Source organism: Aegilops tauschii, chromosome 5 (genome assembly GCF_002575655.3).
Source record: "Aegilops tauschii subsp. strangulata cultivar AL8/78 chromosome 5, Aet v6.0, whole genome shotgun sequence".
In the NCBI taxonomy this organism is placed as follows: Eukaryota; Viridiplantae; Streptophyta; class Magnoliopsida; order Poales; family Poaceae; genus Aegilops; species Aegilops tauschii.
The window spans coordinates 401,098,984-401,121,960 of NC_053039.3; the positions used below are offsets into that span (position 1 = coordinate 401,098,984).

Genomic DNA, 22,977 nt, shown 5'->3' on the forward strand with positions numbered 1-22,977 from the left:
GGTGAGCTTCTCCCTCTCAAGTCAAGTGTAATGCCCCATGCCTTTGGTCACTTCCTCGATTTGGACGATTTCAGGGTTTGGTGTGTGTTGCAATTTATTTGGTATGAACACTAGCATGGGGAATGTATCTGGATGGTGGATTTATCGTCATACCAGATGGATTGGCTTTTGTGCAGCGTTGTTTTTTCAGATTAAGTTTGTTTTACCAAAATTCTTTTGTTACTTACTTTGGTTAGGGATATTTTCGGCATCCAACAAAGAAACATGATAAATTGTAATGTGTCACATTTTATCAATCGGCAAAGCTAAGTTGGGGGTATTTGCTTAATTGCAGAGAAAGAAGGGCATTTTGGCCAGGGAAGAGCTAACATGGGACATTTTGTCAACTATTAGCCTTGAAAGTTTTGGTGATAGAAGGGCGTACAACCGTGCAGGGATTGGTTCATGGCAGCCGTGGCACGCGACCGGCGGAGAAGGGGCCGTGCTCCTGGGGTTGCCTCCCCCGCTCGCGGCTGAAGACGACGGGGAGGAGCAGCACCTCAACCCCTTCCTCTCGGACGCGGCACCCTCTTCCTCGAGAGTCCAGTTTGTTAGGAATAAGCCATGGCCGTCACGGTGGCGACCACGTCGGGTGCGTGTGCGTGCGCGCACCGGACGCGTCGGGTGCAGACTGAGCTGCGTCGGGTCCGTGGCGGGAGTGCATGGGTGTGTGTGTGTGTATGACAGCGCGTGTGTGGGTTGGTTAGAGAGACGCGTGGGGGTGTGACCGCGCCGGGCACTGACCCGGTCGCGTCCCGTTTGCGTGCGTGCGCGTCGGGCGCGGAAGCTGTGAAGCGCGGGGCGTGATGAAGTGGGCAGCGGGGCTGCGTCGGGAGCAGACGTGGGCGTTGGTGCGCGCATGTATAAGCCCCGACCCCGCGTGTTGTAGCCAGTCGCTCGAGTTTGTGGCTTGAGTAAAGCGGCCGTTGTTGCGGCCGGCGGCGTTCGTGCGTCTCGTATATTTTGTTGTGTGCTTCTCGTTCTTCCTCCTTTTCTCTTCTTCAGTGTGTGCCAACGAGAGAGAGAGAGGTCAGTAAAGAGACAGAGAGGTGAGCTAGGGCGGCCACGACTCCAACAATTGGTATTCAGAGCCTCGTTGCGAAGGTGATCGCTGGCGATGTCGCTTGCGGATCGGGGAGCTCGCTGCCGCAGCCCGTTCCCATGCTCACTGGTGAGAATTACATCACGTGGGCGATCAAGGTGGAGGCCAACCGGGATGCGGCCGGATTGTGGGAGGCGGTGGTGCCGGCGGAGGACGCGGCGACGGCGGTGGTTGCCAAGAAGGACAAGCCGGCGCGGGCGTACCTGCTTGGCGCGCTCGCCGAGGATCTCCTGCTGCAGGTGGCGCTCAAGAAGACGGCGGCGGAGGTCTGGAGCAGCCTCAAGGCACGGTTCGTCAGAGCCGATCACGTCTGGGCGGCGCGGCTGGCCTCGCTTCGGAGCGATTTCGAGCTGCTGCGGATGGAGAGCAGCGAGACGCTGGACGCCTTCGCCGGCAAGATCAGCGGCATGGCGGGTCGCTATGCCGGGTTGGGGTCGACGCTCGACGATCCGGCGATGGTGAAGAAGCTCCTGGACTCCGTCCCGGATCGCTTGTACGCCGCCGTCGCCGGAATGGAGCAGTTCTGCGACGTGAACGCCATGCCATTCGAGGAAGCTCTCAGGCGGCTGAAAGCGTTCGAGGAGAGGCTGCGACGGCATGGACAAGGCGGCGACGAGCGGGCAGATGGCCAGCTGATGTACACGGCGGCGCAGTGGCAGGCGCGGCAGCGACGTTAGGGTGGTGGCGGCTTCAACGATGATGGCGGCGCGGCGAGCACGGCATCAGGCGGCGGGAACAAGCGGCACGGGCGATGCTACAAGTGCGGCAAGCGCGACCACTTCAAGCGCGAGTGCCCCCAGCTGTGGAAGGCGCCGGCGGCAGAACATGCACTGCTGGCGGACGTCGACGTCGAGGACGCCGGCCTCCTCTGAGCCACGGCTTAGGGGATGAATGTTAAGAATAAGTCATGGCCGTCACGGTGGCGACCACGTCGGGTGCGTGTGCATGTGCGCACCGGACGCATCGGGTCCGTGGCGGGAGTGCACGGGTGTGTGTGTGTGACAGCACGTGTATGTGCGCGTGTGTGGGTTGGTTAGAGAGACGCGCGGGGGTGTGATCGCGCCGGGCGCTGGACCCGGCCGCGTCCCGTTTGCGTGCATGCGCGGCGGGCGCGGAAGTTGTGGAGCGCGGGGCATGGCGAAGTGGGCAGGTGGGGCTGTGTCGGGAGCGGATGTGGGCGTTGGTGCGCGCATGTATAAGCCCTGACCCTGCGTGTTGTAGCCAGTCGCTCGAGTTTGTGGCTTGAGTAAAGCGGCCGTTATTGCGGCCGGCGGCGTTCGTGCGCCGGGTATATCTTGATGTGTGCTTCTCGTTCTTCCTCCTTTTCTCTTCTTCAGTGTGCCAACGAGAGAGAGGGGTCAATAAAGAGACAGAGAGGTGAGCTAGGGCGTCCACGACTCCAACACAGTTCAGGTGTGTGCTATCTTGTGGTTGATCTGTTTGTGCTGCTGGCGCACTTCTGGACCTTTCATCTCATCGGGTTGTACATGTTGTGGTGCAGGAACGTCGCGTCGCGGGCGCGGTGGGTGGAGGAGGCTAGTGCGGCAGAGGTGTTGGACAACAAGGGGAAGCTCTGGCTGACCACTGGCATAGCACGGGGTGGCAAGCTCTACTACAATGTGGAGGAGATCGGGTACGCCACCTGTTTGATGAAATGCTGTAACATTGCAACATGCCCTGGATTCCTTGTATTTGAAATCGCATGGCTATTACCCATTTTTTTACTAGTTACATCATGTCGCATTTAAAATAGTGCACTAGTGCAACATCATTGTTTAGAGATTATGCATGAATCACATATCATGGTTTTTGTTTTCAAATACTCCGACTTGCGGTTTAAGGCTTGTTGCATGATCAAACTACGCAGGTTCTTGGCAGAAAGAGGGGCATTGGTTATTCTCGATGACAAGGATGAAACCGTTGGGATGGAGGAGATCTATGGAAAGATTGCAAGTGGAAGTTATGGGTGCTCCTGGGATGCCTTCCAAGCTTACACGCACTTGAAGTTCCTTGGCTACATTGTTGGACGATATGACGTTCCCTGGACAATGAAGCATATCTGTTCTGGTGACGTCACCAATTCCCCCGAGAGTATGGATGCCACAAGCCAGAGCTTTGGTAAAGCCAATGGTGCCTGCAACGACATTACCAAATTGCTCATAGGAATGCACATAGGTGGGATGTATCCATCCTTTAAAGTGCATCTACCAAATAGCAAATTTAAGAAGTCGTACCCAGGAGTCCCTAGTTTTCTTGTATGTCTGTTAAGGTAATGTTACTTTTCCTGCCACATGCAGATCGTGGATCCATGCTTTTAAACTTGTGTGGCATTTTCGTTTACACCAATCCATTCCTGGGTTATCTCTTCACACACATGCTTAATTTTTTGGTCATGTGTTTGATATGATTAGTTATATCGTTTGAAATGTATGATTTCCCCTTTCAGTTTTATGTTCTGAAACTTCTATATATTTAGGCATGCAGGATGTGCCTGTGATGTGCTATTGGCGCTCTTTGCACATGGATATATTTTCTATGTTGTTAACTGTCTTTCTGTGAACATAGATTTAATTTATCTGTTCTATTGAACCTGAGTGGTTATCATGTCTGAGCTATATAAATGCAAGTAGTTTAAGTCTATTCAGCCTAATATTAAAGGTGATAAGAGTTTTTTTTGGTTACTAAGCATAGTTATTGTCAGCTGAACTCTGTTTTGCAATCAAACATTGATTCCTATATTTATATGCTTATTATGCATCCATCAGTTGTGACTTGTCACTAGTTCTTTTCTGGGCCGACTATAAATCCGATTCTAAGCCGCAATGAGATGCAAGGCATAAATAGCATAACAGAAGAACTTTAATAGAAGCTCTAGAAGTACTATGTAAGAAGATACAAAAAGGATCACAATATATGAATTTGGGCTCAACAGTTTTCGTTAGGGTTGTGTCAAATATTGTGTATAAGGTAGGTTACAGTTGGACTTGTAATTGTATTGTGTTTAGATAGGATATGGAGTCGTGTCCAAGTAGGACACTTGTATCCTAGGCCTCTCATATATAGCGGGGCCAACATAATAGTACAGAAACGCAGGGAAAGCCGGCGGCGTGTACCGGCGTCTAGGGCGACCTGGTGTGGTATTGTAGCGGTGTCATGGGGAGGAGCGCCCATAGTCAGGCCCCGGGGATGTAGCCATCTCGGTGAATCTCATTAACAAATCTCGGTGTCGTGCTCGTGTGGATTGCTTGGTCCTCGGATCGTGTTGTACTCTTCAAGCAGCGATCGGAACATGCGTGTGTGCTTGTGGCAGCATCTGGCGAGACATGCGGCGATCGGATTGATCGGGCGAGCGTACTGCAGTAGCGGAGACAGATTAATCGGGGCATGTGCTAGCAAGCGGCGGCGGCGCACGAGGCCTAGCGGCTAGCGGGGAGCACAGTCCAAGTAGTGTGTGGCACTTGAATCTAAGTCTCGAGCGTGGGCTAGAAAGATGCTGGAAGTTACAAGGCGTGCCGGATTTGTTTTGAAGCAAAAAAGAGGGACCGAGTCCCAAGAGGAGACGTGATCTCCTTGTCTCCGAGCTGGGCAGCTGCAGCCGTGCACGCGCACGTCGAAAGTAGCAGCGGCTGTAGGGAGACAAGGCACACAACAGATCCAATCGGCAGAAGAAAAGGGCCATCGCTGGTTGTTGCATCCATCGGAATTAGCAAGGGCAAGGCAAAGCAAATAGCTTAGCATACGGAAGTTGAGCCAACGGAGCACTTCATGTGAAGACCAACTAGCTAGATTGCTAGTAGTAGACATAGGTTCTGTTCTTTTACTTGGGGATCACTGGAAGACTGCTCCGTTATTTTTCACAGGGTCAGCCGTACAAAGAACTATGGCGCTATCGGGTATTAGGTTTGAGGTGGAGAAGTTCAACGGAACTGGAAGCCTTGGGTTGTGGCAGACAAGAGTGAAAGATTCGTTGGCACAACATGAATGCTTGAAGGTGTTGCAGAAAGTCATGACAGCTATGATGGTGTTATCATGTGATGGATGGAAATTCGTGGAATGATCTGGGAGCCTGGTCGGACTAGATAGTCTGAAGGATCGACGCAAGTCGGTTGATACAGAAGACGGTGGTGGGATCGGCGCTGACGACATAAGAGCGTGATGCTGATGGTGACCGACTTCTGGGGCGTGGAAACACGTGGCGCAAGCCCGAGAGCTTGTGTGGCTTTGACAAGACTATGGCGCGGGGTTGATTCAAGGTGATGTATACACGGAGCTTGAAGTCGACGGGGCGCGTGGGTGGACTGATCATCTACCATGGAGTCATGTTGAAGCTGGAGCTGGAGTCTGGAGGACTTCACTTGGTGCTGATTGAGAGGCTACGACGTAAGAGCTCAGAGAGTCGAAGCCTATTCAGCGGGGAAAAGCGAGGGACACGTAATTCGGACTGGAGCCCAGTGGTCTGATGGAAGCGTGAAACTCGTCATCGATCGGTGATGATCGATGGTACTCTGCAGTGGGGGTTGAGTGGTGTGGTTTCGTGACCCTTGGGACTCGATCAGGACAGCGGAGGCTCGACGCGATAATAGCGGCGAGGCGTGCGGTTAGCACGGGGCATGGAGACGGGCCATGGCTCTGGTGGTCATACATGTGATGAGACAATTGCGAATTTGACTCGGGATGACTACAAACAATGGTGAAATTCCTTCATGTTTCAGATATGCGGTCAAGAAAGGAGCGGTGATGTTGAGTTCAGGTAACTCTTATGTGTGACACCCAATATGTGAGTTGTTCACTTTCACGCAGGTCAGTGATCGGTGTGTGATGGCGTTGAACTGATACTCTGGAAGTTGGGAGCACAAACTAGAGTAATAAGGAACTTAATTTTGCTCGAGTGTTGACTGTGGTCAAGAAAAGAAGGGACTACAAGTTGCAGGTGGAGTCATATGGAGTCTTTGGAGTAGCAGTGGTTCTCATGGGATAAGCTCAGGTCCAATGTACATGGAAGTTTGACACATGGACGAATTCAAGATGGTGGAGAATATTCGCCAAGGTGGAGTTTGTTAGGGTTGTGTCAAATATTGTCTACAAGGTAGGTTACAGTTGGACTTGTAATTGTATTGTGTTTAGATAGGATATGGAGTCGTGTCCAAGTAGGACACTTGTATCCTAGGCCTCTCATATATAGCGGGGCTAGACACACGATGTAACCTATGCCAACATAATAATACAGGAACGCAGGGGAAGCCGGCGGCGTGTACCGGCGTTCAGGGCGACCTGGTGCGGTATTGTAGCGGTGTCATGGGAAGGAGCGCCCATAGTCAGGCCCCGGGATGTAGCCATCTCGGTGAACCTCGTTAACAAATCTCGGTGTCGTGCTCGTGTGGATTGCTTGGTCCTCGGATGATCGACGGAGTGCCTCAAATTTATTCTAACAGTTTTCAGTTTATTTCATACAACCTGCCGATCGGTATTTCTGGCCATAACCTTTTTTGTTGTTGGATTTGGCACAAAGACAAGCCACCTTCAAGGGATGAACTGGAAACGGTAGAGAACAAGTTTGACGACATTCCTCTTAAATTCTGTCAAGTTGATAATGGGCGTATCAGCTTCCTCTCCTTTGATAAAGTTACACTTCCTAGTTTGCCCTGATAGATAGCTGCAGGAAGGGTTATAGGTTTCGCCTGTTCTGTCCTGTATGCATCTGCATCAGGATGTCTGCTTCTGTGCCGCTTCTCAGGGCCGAGAAAGTTGCCAGGTTGATCTTCATGTTCTTCATTTGTGTGCGGAATCGTGTCAACTCTTTGCTGATTGGTTACTACTGAATACTGGTGATGTTGTTTCGGGTGGTGCAACAGGAAAATTTGGGTTTTCCGACTGCGATGAGTGCCACTCTTTTCCCTCTCTGCCTTGAGGCATGGGCATGGAGTTGGAATGCTCATGAGCAGGATGAGAGCCACTCTTTTCCCTCTCTGCCTTGAGGCCTGGGCATGGAGTTGGAATGCTCATGAGCAGCCAGCGTGTCAGGAAGCGAAACCATGATTTTTTATTCGTTTGGTAACGAGGAGTGCATCACTTTCGTGAGGTTCCCTAACACAGCAGATGGCCTTTAACTTCTAGTTGGAGCTTGCAACCTATAAAGACGTTCTAAATTTTGAAAGGAAGGCATATCAGATTTGCAGTCCAGAAAACATGTTGTGTTCGAGCAAGAGATCATCGTACCATTGTCATTCGGCCAGTCTAGCTCATGTTTGATTAGTACTCCCTTCATCCCATAATATAAGAGCGTTTTTGACACCATACTAGTATAAAAAACGCTTTTATATTATGAAACAGAGGGAGTATTTTATAACCACCGTCTGAGGTGATATGCCACCGCATCTGCTATCATGGTAAACAGATGTAGCCTACATGTAATTTTATTTTTTGCGGGTGAGCCTACCTGTAATGTTACTTCAGCTAGCGGATGCCGCATCTCCACTGATACAAAAAGCACCACTTCCCGAGGTCCTGCCACGCTAGGAAGCTCGAGTGCCTGAGCTATGGATCTTGGTCTAAACTTCTACGATGCTCTTTATTAGCCTGGAAACACAAGTAAACTACTACATTGATTTCGATTGTCAGTTGAACGAAAATGTTTTATACATACAATTTAACATGCATAAGCTGATAATTATCCTTCTATTTTGGAGAGCCTGCCTGGACATTATAATTTGCCATTAGCCTTGTCTAATTTCACCTTGAACAGGTTGAAATAGACAAGCAAATCAAGGAGCTACACCTAATCCGGAATGAGCTTTATGATTATATTTTTTGCGGGACATGATTTTTGTTCTTGACGGTGTACTGATACTCATGAGTAAGCTGAGGACTGAAATCGAATTCATGATGGTGTGCTACTAAGGTTTTATCGGTTTTACACTGAGTTTTCTATATACTAATTAGTACTCACTCCGTTCCATAATGTCGTGCGAATAAACTTTTGAGAAGTCAAACTTTACTAAGTTTGACCAAGTTTGTAGAGAAAAAAACTATATATATCTAGAATAGCAAATACATTTCATTAGATACATCAGAATATGTACTTTCATATTGTATACATTTTGGTGTTGTAGATATAAATAGTTTTCTTTATAAATTTACTCAAAGTTTGCAAAGTTTGAGTTTTCAAAAAATCTATATGCACTACATAATGGAATAGAGGAAGTAGTATTAGTAAACCAAAGATTATTATTCAAATATTGAAGTAATTATTTTAACATGTGTACATGGCACCATTAGATTCCAGGGACGTTTTCAGTTGAAATCCAAGCAAAAAACGAGAGTAAGAGTTTTTCTCCAACTCCACATCGTAGATGCTGTTGAGTAAATAGGCAATTTTTTGACTAATTTAATCCATAAATAAATCACTAGCATGGCATTGACAGAATTAACGACATACTGATTCTGATCTAGACAAGCACGTACTATGCAAACAGTAGACAAATCTACACATAATGGTAGTACTGCTAATATGAAAATAAGCAGGAGAGGGATAAACGCGTTATACCCTCCAGTAGGCCATGCAGAAGGCACGACGGCGGTGGCGGTAGCAGCAGTGTCCTCGGCGGCCTTCTTGTCAGCCTCGTGCTTCTCGGCGGCGAGACGGTTGGCTTCGGTCTGAGACATGGTGATGAAGAAGACGGCGCGGACGTAGAGGAAGTAGCGGATCGGAGGCGAGCAGTCGCGTGGTCGCTTCCCAAAAACCTAATCGCCCCCCTCCCGTACATTATCCGGAGAGGCGGGTTTCGGAGACCTGCTCTCCTGTCGACCGTGTACGCGGCGGACAGGATGGAGTCGCCGGCGGCAGCAACAGCAAAGGAACGATAGTGGGAGGTGCGCGTGGAGCAGATGCGGTCTGTTCGTGGCGGCTAGGGTTTGGCAGCCCACTATCTGATGTCTCAGATCGTGACCCCGGCTGTCAGAAACTCTCCATTACTGATTGGCCAAAATAAGCGCATAGGAGCTCGGCTCGGCTCATTCCCGCAACCCGTGTCGCGTCGTGACGTGGCGAGGCGAGCGGTAGAGGAGGAGTGTGTGAGGGCCTCTTCTCTTCTCAAGCTCCAATGACACGTGGAAGAAAAACCCTTATCAGGAGGTCCAACTCCTCTCCAACTTTCGGGGTGGGACTAAACTTCCCACTACACCTAGTGCCAATTAAATCCACATGGGTCCGTAGAGATTTTCAAAAAAATTTAGATGGGCCTTAGGCCCACCCTAATATTTCAACAATCCCTCACCAGATCTCGAGGGCCCATTGTGTCCTCTGTTCCAATCATTGTTTTGATATACCAACATATCAGTGGAGACCTGTTAAGGTTGAGCTCCACCTAGAGCAAGTAGCTACACTCCTTCACAACTGAACAATGGACTATGCATTGAATTGTCAGTTTGGCGTAAAGAAGTTTCACCACATGTCTTACTAGTACTAGGCTACCGAAGGCGGACCCCTCGGGTGAAGCATATAAGTCACACTCCTGGCCTATTCATAAGCTTGCTAGCAGAGATCACCCCAATCTCATAGACTATGACCAACAGTCAGGCTCATATAGGTGTGTTCCTCCAAAGACCGCTCTGTAGGACAACATCTTGCTTGGAAGCCTTAGAACACATTAAGACAGTAGTCAACCTACCATACAGTATCCGGGAGTATTGCATCTCCAAAGGAGTGGGTTAGTAAAGTTAATCTCCTCAGTTCACCACTGGCTTGTTTTCCCAGGTCCTACTTCACGGGATCTCCGATCACATAGGTTGGGTTACCACCATGGCAACTCATGTGGGTCTCATACCCATCTCCCTCGATGCATTATATCTATCACAACACGCGATAGCCCTTTTGTAAAGGCATCTGCCAGATTCTTAGCCGTTTGGATATAATCCAACGCTATCACTCCGGAGTTTCTTAATTTTCTGACAGCTTTTAATCTCATTCTTATATGTTTGTTGGACTTCATGTTGTCTTTTGAACTCTTTACTTTGGTGATAATAGTCTGATTGTCACAGTTCATAAGGATGGCTGGAACCGGCTTCTCAACCAATGGCAAGTCCATCAAAATATCTCGAAGCCATCCTGCTTCGACACCAGATGTGTCTAACAATGTTTATTCTGCTTCGATTGTCGATCTCGTTAAGATCGTTTGCTTGCAAGACTTCTAGGAAACAACGCCACCTCCAAGAGTAAACATATACCCAGTTGTGGACTTCATCTCATTAGCATCAGAGATACAATTCGCATCACTATACCCTTCAAGTACCGACGGGTCTCCGGTATAGTGAAGTCCATAGTTCATAGTGCCTTTCAGATAGCGCATAACTCTTTGAATAGCATGCCAGTGTACATCATCCGGTTTGGAAACAAATCGGCTCAGTTTGCTCACAGCAAATGCGACGTCAGGCCTCGTTGCGCTCTCTAGCACCACTGCAGGATGCTGCTAACGCGACACTATGATCAGAGTCCCTTCGAGAAACTGTGTGCGATGCAATAATCGCAAACGGTGGTGTATGAAAACCGTCAAAAATGTATAAAACATTTGCGATGACGGATGCATCAAACACGGTTCAGATTTTAGTTGCGTGTGCGATGAAGGGCATATGGTTCAGTTCAATTAACTATTTGCGATGAGGAGGAACAAAAGAAATGGGCAGCCAGATGAAGGCGTGTGCGATACAAATCATACGGTTCACTCGGATAAACTGTTTGTGATTAGGCAACACAAAAGAAACGGGCAGCAGATGAAGGTGTGTGCGATATACATCATACGTCACTCGGATGAATTGTTTGTGATTAGGCAACACAAAAGAAACAGTCAGCCAGATCAAGGTGTGTGTGATATACGCATGCGGTTCACTCGGCCCTTGTCGCCAGTGTGAGACCTCTGTGGCAACCGTTCGCTCCCCAGGCGCCTCTTCATGTACCGTGGCAACCGTCCACCGCCTCTTCGCCTTTCCCTCTCGATTTGGAACTGCTGTCGCACGCTCTTCCTCCCTCCATTTGCCTTCACCCTTCCTTCTGCCATTGTTCGATCATCTTCTCCATGGAGGGAACAGGCCGGAAATGACCCCATTATTCTTTCCCCGGTCTGAAAGATGACGTGGTGGAGGAACACATTGATCGGTGTGACGTCATCACCTCGGCTAGCATGGCAGGTTCATTCAAGACCATTCTCAACTCAACTAATAACATCATTACAAGGAACCCAAGGGTCCAGGAGCAGTTTGATCTCCCCTATCTTCTTCGCCATGACCCTGCTGACTGGCGCGGGGATGAGGGAAGCCTCGCCTTGTGCAAGTTGATGCCGCTTGATAATGATACGTATGATGTTAAGATGGCATCGCTTGAGGGCAAGGCTTGGGCAGGTGCAAATGGAGATTGGGTTGTTTATATTGGGTACAACTGCGAGTGGGAACTTGTGAATGTGTACACTCGTCACCGGGTTCCACTTCCAAAAATCTCAGACGACTGCCCAAAGGATGAGTACACCGGTATTCTATGTGAGTTCAAATACAATCATGGTGACTGTCGTCTACGGAAGATAGCAATTTGTCGAGTTCCCAACCGCTCTTGGGATTACACGAACTATGAAGTTGTTGCTATCTTCGACAAGCTTGTTGCCGTCCTTACTTCCACGCCTCGATGGATATTGCTCAAAAATCAATTTCTGTACATGGATGAGTACTGTGATGCAATTCAATACGAGGGTCTTGTGTTTGCTGCCACCACTCGTGGCACTGTTTTTGCATGGAATCCTGATGCTTTTGGTACGTTTATCTTCCACCGTAATTATAATTGTTTCATCCACATGCCTGCGGGTTAGCTACTTTTCCTTTACTAATTAACTTTCTTGTGTTTCCAAGGTCCTGTGAACATTCCACCACCTATACTTGAAAATTTTTATAACCAAGGGGGAGATGACGATGCTGATGATCACGAGCATGAGGACGAGCAGGACCCATATACTCAGTGGCACCTAGCAACTTATTCCGATGGATCACCTCTTCTTGTCTGTATACAGGGCACTGCTGATGTTACTAAGGAAGCACGTGTTGTCTCGCATGGTCGCACTCTCCGGACCTATTCCAACATCCGTTGCAGGGTATTCGGGATGGATACTAGTGTAGTAGTGCCAACACCTTCTCCCTGGTTCAGTATTGGAAGTCTTGGAGGAAACTTGCTCTTCCTTGGACAAAACTATCCAATGATGGTGGAAGGTGATCCAGCTGCTGTTGACACAACGTTACTACCATTTATGAGAAGCAACTGTATCTATACCTCGGAAATTGCTATGCTTCCCTACCGCCTCAGCCTGGATGATCAGTCCTATGTTGGTCTCGAGATTGATAGTAGCTAGCCCTTCCCAGAGAATCACTTCTGGTTCAAAGCAAGCGTTTCCAACGCCGACGAGTGTTTGAGCTGAAGTTCATTTCATCGCTTTGTTATTTGTTGTGTGAGAAAAACTTTACTGGAATGTTTTGTTGGAAATGATCTATAATCCAACGTGTATCCTTGTTGTCGTTGTGGGTTGATGACTTGTTGTATGTAATCAATGGTACATTTGCATATGTGGCCATCAACTCAGGCCTGCTAGTGGTGTCCATATGAACAGTGCTAGTGATTTTACTTGCAAAAGTTATATAGTGCTAGTGATTTTTAGCTGCATATTTTGACAAATCGCAGTGTTACAAGGTTGACAAATGGCAATGTTACTAGATAAACAAATGTCAATCTTTCCAGTTTGACAAATGGCAACATACCCAAAATGACAGATATGCAAATCTTACCCAATTGTTTATACGTGGTTGCACACGGGTCATGCAAAACAACCGTTTGCGTTGAAGGGATGCAGAAATCCTGCTCGGCACATTTTCCCTTGGCTTCCTAGGGAAGCTGTCGGTTTGCATACGGGTGTTCTAACTAAAACATTTGCGATGAGTGTTTTATATTTAAAAACCATTGACGTTTTTTTCAAAAGAAAATCGTTTGATAAGTCTGTACATTAAGAGAGAAAAACGCAAGTTCGTCCAAACCATATCTTTCACTCAGTCACACTGCGAATTTATATTCATATGATCGAGAATTCGAGATACAATATTAAACCCCAAAAAAACTATTTCCAGCGGCGGCGGAGGCGGCGTGCTGCGCCGTCGTTGTCGTCCTCCGGGACGCCGTTGTTGAAGTCTTCAAGGCAGCACAAAATGTTCTTCACTTGTAAATCAAACATCATGTCGTTCCGCGATCAATGGGCGGGGCGCGAGAGGACGACAACTGGCGCCGCTGAGAGGTAGCGATCGACGGCAGCGGCCCATGCCACTGAGGAGGGCACGGGCATGGGCGCGGCGGGTGCAACCAAACGCACAGGGACCGGCGCCAAGGTGGGTGGAGGGGCGCGCACGGGCAGGGGCACGGGCGCGCGGGTGCAGCCAAACGCACGGGGTCGGCGCCACGGTGGGTGGAGGGGCGCGCACGGGCACATGCACGGGCGCTGGCGTTGGCATGTACACGAGCTCGCGCGGGTCCGTGGAGACCTCGCTGACGCCCGCGGCTTCGAGCTCCGCGATAGTGCTCGGCGACCAGCCCGTCAATGCTACGGGGATGGTCGCTGGCGCGAGCGTGGGGATGGGAGCTGGGACGGGAGCGGGGGCAGCAACCACCGCGGCCAGCTCATTTTGGGCCATGTCCATGAGGCCCCATTCCTACTTATTTTTGATCACCTCCGGCTCGGAGTCGACTTCACCAAACTTGAATAGTAGTGGCAGATGATCATTCTGTGCGATGGCGTTGGTGTAGGTCTGCGGGAGGGAGGGGAATGGGAGGCGAACAGTAAGGCCGCCTGTATTAAACAGCGGCTCGGGCGCCATTAATGGAGAGGAAGGCGGGCGGCCATCTAAGTCAAAGGGCTCACTTCCCAGTAAGCCTGCGCAGCGTACAGCTTGCGCGCTTCCCGGTGAGCTTGCACATTGGAGGACAGCTTGCACGCCTCTCGGTCAGCCTGCGCACCGGACAGCGCTCGCACGCCTCCCGTTTAGTCAAGGTCAAACAGCTGTCCGCACGGCACCACCTACAGCCATTAAAACCAAGACACGTGGCGTCACGTGAATGGTTAACAGAATGCACACTGTTTGAATTATACAAACGTTTGAGATATTAAAGTGGCAGCTATTGTTTCAAAATGCCTTTGTTGGCTGTCGTTATTCGAGGGCGCCTTCTCTCAAAATGGACACGAAAAATGCCACAACATGTCGGATGCCATTCCATGATAGCATGCCAAGTTTCATGAATTTCAGACGAGTTTTGGATTTACTAGAATTTAAAAACCATGCATCTCAATGTTTTGCTGGCAATCAACGGTTCCCTGGTGTTTGAAATTCATTCCCATTTCTTGCATGGGACCTAAGCATGCAACCAAGGACACATATTTGATTTTCCAACCAATTTATATGCACTGGAGCATGTGCATGTAGTTCAAATTTGAATTATGCACATAAATGCATTGAAAACTTAGTTAATGCATAAAAATATCCAAACGAACCCCGAAAAATCCCAAAAATTGACACAACACTCCTGTTGTTCTATGTTGACACGAGAAAAATATTTAAAGCAAGAAGAGGCAATGGATATCGTTTTGTCCCCAAAGGTGGGACGTTCCCTACCGAAACCATCATGCTTCTTGTGAGAAGCTCTGGTTTGTGAGAAGCATATACCTGAACCTGCCCCAAATGGGACACATTTTTACCGCGGCATGTTGATGCTGATCCATGATAGCATGCCAAGTTTCATGAATTTCAGACGACTTATGGATTTACTAGAATTTAAAAACCAGGCATCTCAACATTTTGCCGGCAATCAACAGTGCCCTGGTGTTTGAATTTCATTCCCATCTCTTGCATGTGACCTAGAAATTCACCCAAGGACACACATGTGATTTTTTAACCAACTTTAGTGCATTGGAGCATGTGCTTGTAGTTCAAATTTGAATTATGCACATAAAATGCCTGGAAGTCCCAGTTAATGTATAAAAAAGGCCAAATGAACCATGAAAAATTCCAAGATTAAACACAACACTCCTGTTGTTCTATGTTGACACTAGAAATTTTTTGAAAGCAATAAGAGGCAACGGATATTGTCCCGTCCCCGAAGGTGGTACGTTCCCTATCGAAACCATCATGCTTGTTGTGAGAAGCTCTGGTTTGTGAGAAGCTTATATCCAAACCTGCCCCAAATGGGACAAAATTTTCACCATGGCATGTTGATGCCGCTCCATGATAGCATGCCAAGTTTCATGAATTTCAGACGAGTTTTGGATTTACTAGAGTTTAAAATCAGGTATCTCAATGTTTTGCCGGCAATCGACAGTGCCCTGGTGTTTGAAATTCATTCCCGTCTCTTCCATGGGACCTAAGCATGCACCCAAGGACACACGTGATTTTATAACCAACTTTAGTGCATTGGAACATGTGCTTGTAGTCCAAATTTGAATTATGCACATAAAATGCCTAGAAAACCCAGTTAATGTATAAAAAAGGCCAAACGAACCCCAAAAAATTCCAAGATTAAACACAACACTCTTGTTGTTTTATGTTGACACTAGAATTTTTTTTAAAGCAATAAGAGGCAACGGATATCGTCCCGTCCCCAAAGGTGGTACGTTCCCTATCGAAACCATCATGCTTGTTGTGAGAAGCTCTGGTTTGTGAGAAGCTTATACCCAAACCTGCCCCAAATGGGACAAAATTTTCACCACGGCGTGTTGATGCCGCTCCATGATAGCATGCCAAGTTTCATGAATTTCAGACGAGTTTTGGATTTACTAGAATTTAAAAACCAGGTATCTCAACGTTTTGTCGGCAATCAACAGTGCCCTGGTGTTTGAAATTCATTCCCGTCTCTTGCATGGGACCTAAGCATGCACCCAAGGACACACATGTGATTTTTCAACCAACTTTGGTGCATTGGAGCATGTGCTTGTAGTTGAAATTTGAATTATGCACACAAAATGCCTAGAAAACCCAGTTAATGTATAAAAATGGCCAAACGAACCGCGAAAAATTCATTCCCATTTCTTGCATGGGACCTAAGCAAGCACCCAGGGACACATATTTGATTTTTCAACCAATTTATATGCATTGGAGCATGTGCATGTACGTAGTTCAAATTTGAATTATGCACATAAATGCATTGAAAACTCAGTTAATGCATAAAAATGTCCAAACGAACCCCGAAATATCCCAAAAATTGACACAACACTCGTGTTGTTCTATGTTGACACGAGAAAATTTTTGAAAGCAATAAGAGGCAATCGATATCTTATCGTCCCCAAAGTTGGGACGTACGTTCCCTACCGAAACCATCAGGCTTGTTATGAGAAGCTCTGGTTTGTGAAAAGCATATACCCAAACCTGCCCCAAATGGGACAATTTTTTTACCACGGCATGTTGATGCCGCTCCATGATAGCATGCCAAGTTTCATGAATTTCAGACGAGTTATGGATTTACTAGAATTTAAAAACCAGGCATCTCAACGTTTTGCCAGCAATCAACAGTGCCCTGGTGTTTGAATTTGATTCCCATCTCTTGCATGGGCCCTAAAATCCACCCAAGGACACACATGTGATTTTTCAACCAACTTTAGTGCATTGGAGCATGTGCTTGTAGTTCAAATTTGAATTATGCACATAAGATGCCTAGAAAACCCAGTTAAAGTATAAAAAGGGCTAAACGAACCCCGAAAAATTCCAAGACTAACACAACACTCCTGTTGTTCTATGTTGACACTAGAATTTTTTTGAAAGCAATAAGAGGCAACGGATTTCGTCCCGTCCCCAAAGGTGGTACGTTCCCTATCGAAACCATCATCCTTGTTGTGAGAAGCTTATACCCAAACCAGCCCCAAATGGGACAAAATTTTCACCACGGCATGTTGATGCCGCTCCATGATAGCATGCCAAGTTTCATGAATTTCAGACGAGTTTTGGATTTACTAGAATTTAAAAACCAGGTATCTCAAAGTTTTGTCGGCAATCAACAGTGCCCTGGTGTTTGAAATTCATTCCCATCTCTTGCATGGGACCTAGAAATTCACCCAAGGACACACATGTGATTTTTCAACCAACTTTGGTGCATTGGAGCATGTGCTTGTAGTTCAAATTTGAATTATGCACATAAAATGCCTAGAAAACCAGTTAATGTATAAAAAAGGCCAAACAAACCCCGAAAAATTCATTCCCATTTCTTGCATGGGACCTAAGCATGCACCCAAGGACACAGATTTGATTTTTCAACCAATTTATATGCATCGGAGCATGTGCATGTAGTTTAATTTTGAATTCTGCACCTGAAATGGCTAGAAAACCAGTTTAATGTATAAAAAGTCCAAATGAACCCTGAATAATTCCAATTCTTTTACGACACACATATAGTTGCATGTTCACTTCAGATAAAAGGTCTAGCAATTCAAACAGCGTCCATTGCCGCTATGACCCCATTTTGTAATTAAAATGAAGTAGTTCCCACATAGTTTATTACCAGCAACCGTGTGAGATGTAGTACAAAATATCTTGGAGCACTTTCGGTGTATAGTACGCCTATGGATTACGCGAGAAGGTGCGTCGGCTACAGCCCACAGCCGGTTTTTCAAGCACACTAGCTCGCTCCCCAAATACTCCCGCCTCTGCATCCCTCGTAATCTCGAAAATATTACTGCCTCGTAATCTTGAAAATATCTACCGCCTGGAAGGTTTTAATGTTTGATAGCACACGATTAGTATGTACGGACCGTGTGCGATGTCTGTTACTCCCGCTCTGCTTCAGTCCCTTGGTTCAAATTTTCAGTAGCCCCGGCATTTTACTCCCGCCTCTGCATCCCTTGCAATCTCAAAAATATCTGCTCGCCCCTGATCCAAATTTTCAGTAGCCCCGCCTTGTTACTCCCGCCTAGTAAAATTTTCAGTTGCCGTAGTATTTCCTCAAACACAACCTTGCCCCCCGCCCCCCACACACCCCAAAACCTCCGCGCACATAGACACACACAACCCTCAAAACCATTGGTAGGTCGCCGCCATCGCCGGCGCCTCCATCCTCAACCTCTGCCTGTGTGCCGGGGAGCTCGAGGAGGCAATGGCCAAAAAGAGGTTTATCGCGGCCTTTTTGCTCGAGAAGGTCCCGTTCGTCCTCCGCGGGCCTGATCCGTCGTCGCCGGTCCCCCGATCCGCCCGCCGCCGCGCCCCTATGCCGGTTCGAGGACTTCCCCCTCCTCCCTCGGACCCGGCAACTGACGAAGTCCTACCTCGGGGTCCGGCGGCGGCGGTGGGGGATGTGGGTCGCCGAGATCACAGATCGAGAGACCCACACCCGCCGGTGGCTCGATAGCTTCCACACGGCCGAGCTCGCGGCCATGGAGTATGACCGCTGGCAGGTCCACTTGATGACGACATGTACCTAGGGTAGGGTCATAGTCGTGACCTAGACACCCTCGCCAAGGACATTCACCTAAAGTCAGAGGCATTCAAGGGATACCATCATCCACTCGACCAGAAACATCCGACTCGAAAGACTCAAGTTCATTCGACCAGGAAGTACTCACTCGATCGTAACAAGAATCACTCGACGGATAGAAGATCTAAAGTCACTCTGTATGGCAACGGTCAGGCGTTACTCTGTAGACTTAATGGTCATTCATGTATCTTTATTGCTGGCGTTATCAGTAATGCCCTATCTTTATGTACCTTAAATCCTGTGTAACTGAGGGCCGGAAGGGCCTGGCGAACTCTATATAAGCCACCCCCCCTCCTCAGGGACAAGGGTTCTTGTCGGTGTCAAAACCGGCAGATCTCGGGTAGGGGGTCCCGAACTGTGCGTCTAAGGCGGATGGTAACAGGAGGCATGGGACATGATGTTTACCCAGGTTCGGGCCCTCTCGACGGAGGTAATACCCTACTTCCTGCTTGATTGATCTTGATGATATGAGTATTACAAGAGTTGATCTACCATGAGATCGTAGAGGCTAAACCCTAGAAGCTAGCCTATGGTATGATTGTTGTTGTCCTACGGACTAAACCCTCCGGTTTATATAGACACCGGAGGGGGCTAGGGTTACACAGAGTCGGTTACAAGGGAGGAGATCTACATATCCGTATTGCCAAGCTTGCCTTCCACGCCAAGGAGAGTCCCATCCGGACACGAGACGAAGTCTTCAATCTTGTATCTTCATAGTCCAACAGTCCGGCTGTCCAAGGACCCCCTAATCCAGGACTCCCTCAGTTCTCACCCCCTGTAACTCCACACACGTAATCCAATCGACCGAGCTCCCGAGCACCGAGACGTAGGGCTGTTACTTCCACTGTGAAGGGCCTGAACTGGTAAATCTCGTGTGTACAACTTCGCCATAGCTAGGATCTTGCCTCCTCATACCTACCCCCATTCTACAGTCAATCTTAGAACCACGACAGTTGGCGCCCACCGTGGGGCAGGTGTCTTAGCGACTTTCTGGTGAGGTTGCGATTTTTTCGATTCCCATCATCATGGTTTCCGGCGGTGGATTGGCTGAGGGCCGCGAGATCCGTCTCGGCGCGCTCGTCTTCGTCGCCGACGACTCCGCCTGGCTCCAGGAAGCTCCCCTCGACGTCGAGACGCTCCCCGTCCGCGGGGCGACGCCCTTTCGCGCGTGCGTTCGCAGCGTCCTTCTACGGCAGCCGTCGACCCAGTATCGGTCGGCTCCCGTGGTGTCCTCGCTCCCCGCTGTTCGCCGGCGCAACCGATCCAGTCGGTCGCGGCTTCAGCGGTGGGTGAAACACACGGTGGCACGTCAGTCGGCCACCCCACAAGTCGCGGCGATCGAGCCCGACAAGTCTCTCTACGGCCTGTTCGACTGGCTCCGTCGAGACCCTCTCCGAATGCGACAGCAGCGACCCGGCAGCGGAGGTCTTGGTGGTCAATGCGCCGCACAGCCCACCTGGGTTTCGTCATGATGGCGGCGGCGACGGCGGCGACCCGCCACATGTTCACGAGGAGTATCATCCCGAAACCCTTTCCTCGCAGCAGAGGGAGGAACTTCACCGCCGCAACGAAGAAGTGCTTCACACATCTATCGTCGGGGAGACCTCCGAGGCTCGGGCCTTGGTGGCAGCGCGCTTGGCCACTTTGGCTGAGCGCACTCGTCTGGAGAACCTTCAGCATGCACTCGACGAGCGTGCTCGGCAATGGATCCCTGAGTTCAGTCGATGGCCATGACAGCTTTTCCCACCTCAGCATCAGGTATACCGCACTCCGATTCAGAATCTTACAGCTGCAGCCCGCATAGTAGAGTCCATTCAACCTTCCCAGTCGGAGGCTGGAAGAGGTTTGATGCAAATCCGGGCTTTACTTCGGGCAGCAGGAGAGCAGAACACAACAGTGTCTCAGTCGCGGCATAGAATTCATAGCAGGTCTGTAATGGCTGATACAGTTCAGTCGGCACATAGCCCAAGATCGCCCCTGAGGCGTGAAGGATGTGGGCATCGCCAAGAGCAGTATGTGGGTCAGAATCACGAGCAGTATGATCACCGACTCGGCCGTGATGATCACCGTCGAGTGCCTTCCCCTCCTCCGAGGAGTGGATCATATGTGCCCCGGCAGTATGACGACAGGCGCCCACACAGTGGCGAGCGGAGAGTTCCAGTCGACCCTAGAGAGCTAGGTTTTGATGCAAGATCAATTCTCGTTCAAGGTCTGGTTGCCAGAAACAGAGCTCATAGAGAAGGACTCGGCAGAGATCGTCCGACTGGAAGCAGAGTGCATGTCTCAGGTCCCGAGTGTTTTAGCAGAGCCATCAGAGCCGTGGAGATCCCTCCCAACTTCAGGTTGGCGACTGGGGTTAGTAAGTTTACCGGTGACTCCAAGCCTGACACTTGGCTGGAAGATTACCGAGTGGCTATTCAGATCAGTGGTGGGAATGATGAGGTAGCCATGAACACGTTCCTTTGATGTTAGAGGGTTCAGCCAGAGCTTGGTTGAATCAGTTAGCCCCAGGCAGTATATTCAGCTGGGAAGAGCTAGCCGAAGTGTTTGTCAGAACTTTTGAAGGTACATGCAAACAACCAGCAGGGTTGGTAGAATTGCAACATTGTGTTCATAAGCCGAATGAGACTTTGAGAGATTACATTCAGAGGTGGACCACTTTGCATCACACAGTGGAAAATGTATCTCAGCATCAAGCAGTTTGTGCCTTTAAGGAAGGCATTAGGTATCGAGAGCTTAACCTGAAATTCGGTCGGACAGGAGATATGTCTCTGACTCGGATGATGGAAATAGCCACTTGGTATGCTAACGGAGAAGAAGAAGATCAACTCCGTAGTTGAAAGAGCAAACCAGTCAGTCAGGACACCGGTGGAGGCAATTCCAATCGGAAACAGAAGCGTAAAGCTGAGCCTGCAGGACCTGGTGAAACTGCGGCAGTGATCCAAGGAAAGTTTAAAGGGAAACCCAAGGGGCCCTGGACCCCCAAGAAAGTGAAAGATCAAGCAGGAAATGATGTGTTGGATTTGCCATGTGTCAGTGTACAAAAGAAGGGGTGCACCTTTGTACCCCTTTACCTGTGCACGGGCAGTCGGAGCCGCGCCCACGGTCACACCAAGCAGAACAGGGGAGGTGAGCCAAGGTAAGACCGAAGCCCAAGATAACCAGAGCAACGTCGAGGCCAAGACCACAAAGAGCAGAGGGACGAAGCCGGTTCCCCCGGCAAGACCCTTGCCGGGGCAGCTCGCCCCACACCAACAGAGCGAGCCACCCTTGAGCGCACGGTCCCCAACACCATCATCCACGTGGGGCCAGGGCTCGGGAGGCACCTCTGTGGTGGCATGCAGATCTTTGTGAAGACATATTCAAGATCAGATGAGGATTAGAAGACAACGATCCTTGGCAAGATCCTTGCCGAGGAAAGCCACGAGACCCCCGACAAGGTCCTTGCCGGGGACGACAGCGTGCCACGGCAAGACCCTTGCCGGGGCACCCGGCAAGGCCCTCACCAAGGACGCCAGCAGGGCCACCGCCAGGACTGCGCCAACCAAGTTTCCACCATCGTTCGCATCTAGCTGCCAGCTCAACCAGCTGAGCAGGCACCTACGTGGCAACATGCAGCTCCCGGGCCAACTCGTCAAGCGCCTGTGTGGCGGCATGCAGATCTTCGTGAAGGCTCCACCACCACGCCACCTCAGCTGCCTGCCTGCCTACATGGCACCACATGCCTCACTGGCCAGGGCACGTGTCGAAGCGAGGAGGAGCGGCGACGGACGGGACGGGCCTCGCCCCCGTCCCTGATAAAGCAAGAGGACACCTAAGCTACGCATTAAATGCGTCTTGTCCTGTAATACGAGCGATAAGCTCATAGCACTGTGCGCCTTTCCACCTCCTGTGTGCCACTGTGGCAGCCCCTTTCGACTATAAAAGGAGGCCCATGGCATACTGGAGAAGGATTCGGCTCTTTCGAACCACGCACTCACCACAGCTAGTTCGAGAGCTCAAGAACTCTCTGAAATACACCCACCAAAGCAGGACTAGGGTTTTACGCATCCTCACGGCCCGAACCTGGGTAAACGATCCTTGTGCTGGCTACTGATCCTACTCTTCTTGCAACCCCGTGCGCCGGCAACCGTAGTAGGGATTCCCGTGATCCCATAGGTGTCGTTTCCCCGACATCTTTGGCGCGCCAGGTAGGGGGCGCAATTGTGAGAATCTGGTCTAGTAGTTAGCCCAGCAGTTCTTCATCGCCATGGCTCCCAAAAAGGAGACAGCCAGAAAAAAAGAGCGCCGCCTGCAAACGCGAAGGACGCCAGTG

The 22,977-nt window shown here is 49.4% G+C and overlaps 1 pseudogene; it reads left to right on the forward strand.

Moving 5' to 3' along the window:
* The first annotated feature begins 444 nt into the window (after positions 1-444).
* LOC109772612 (tRNA-splicing endonuclease subunit SEN54-like) lies at positions 445-6,787 on the forward strand (annotated as a pseudogene).
* The last annotated feature ends 16,190 nt before the right edge of the window (positions 6,788-22,977 follow it).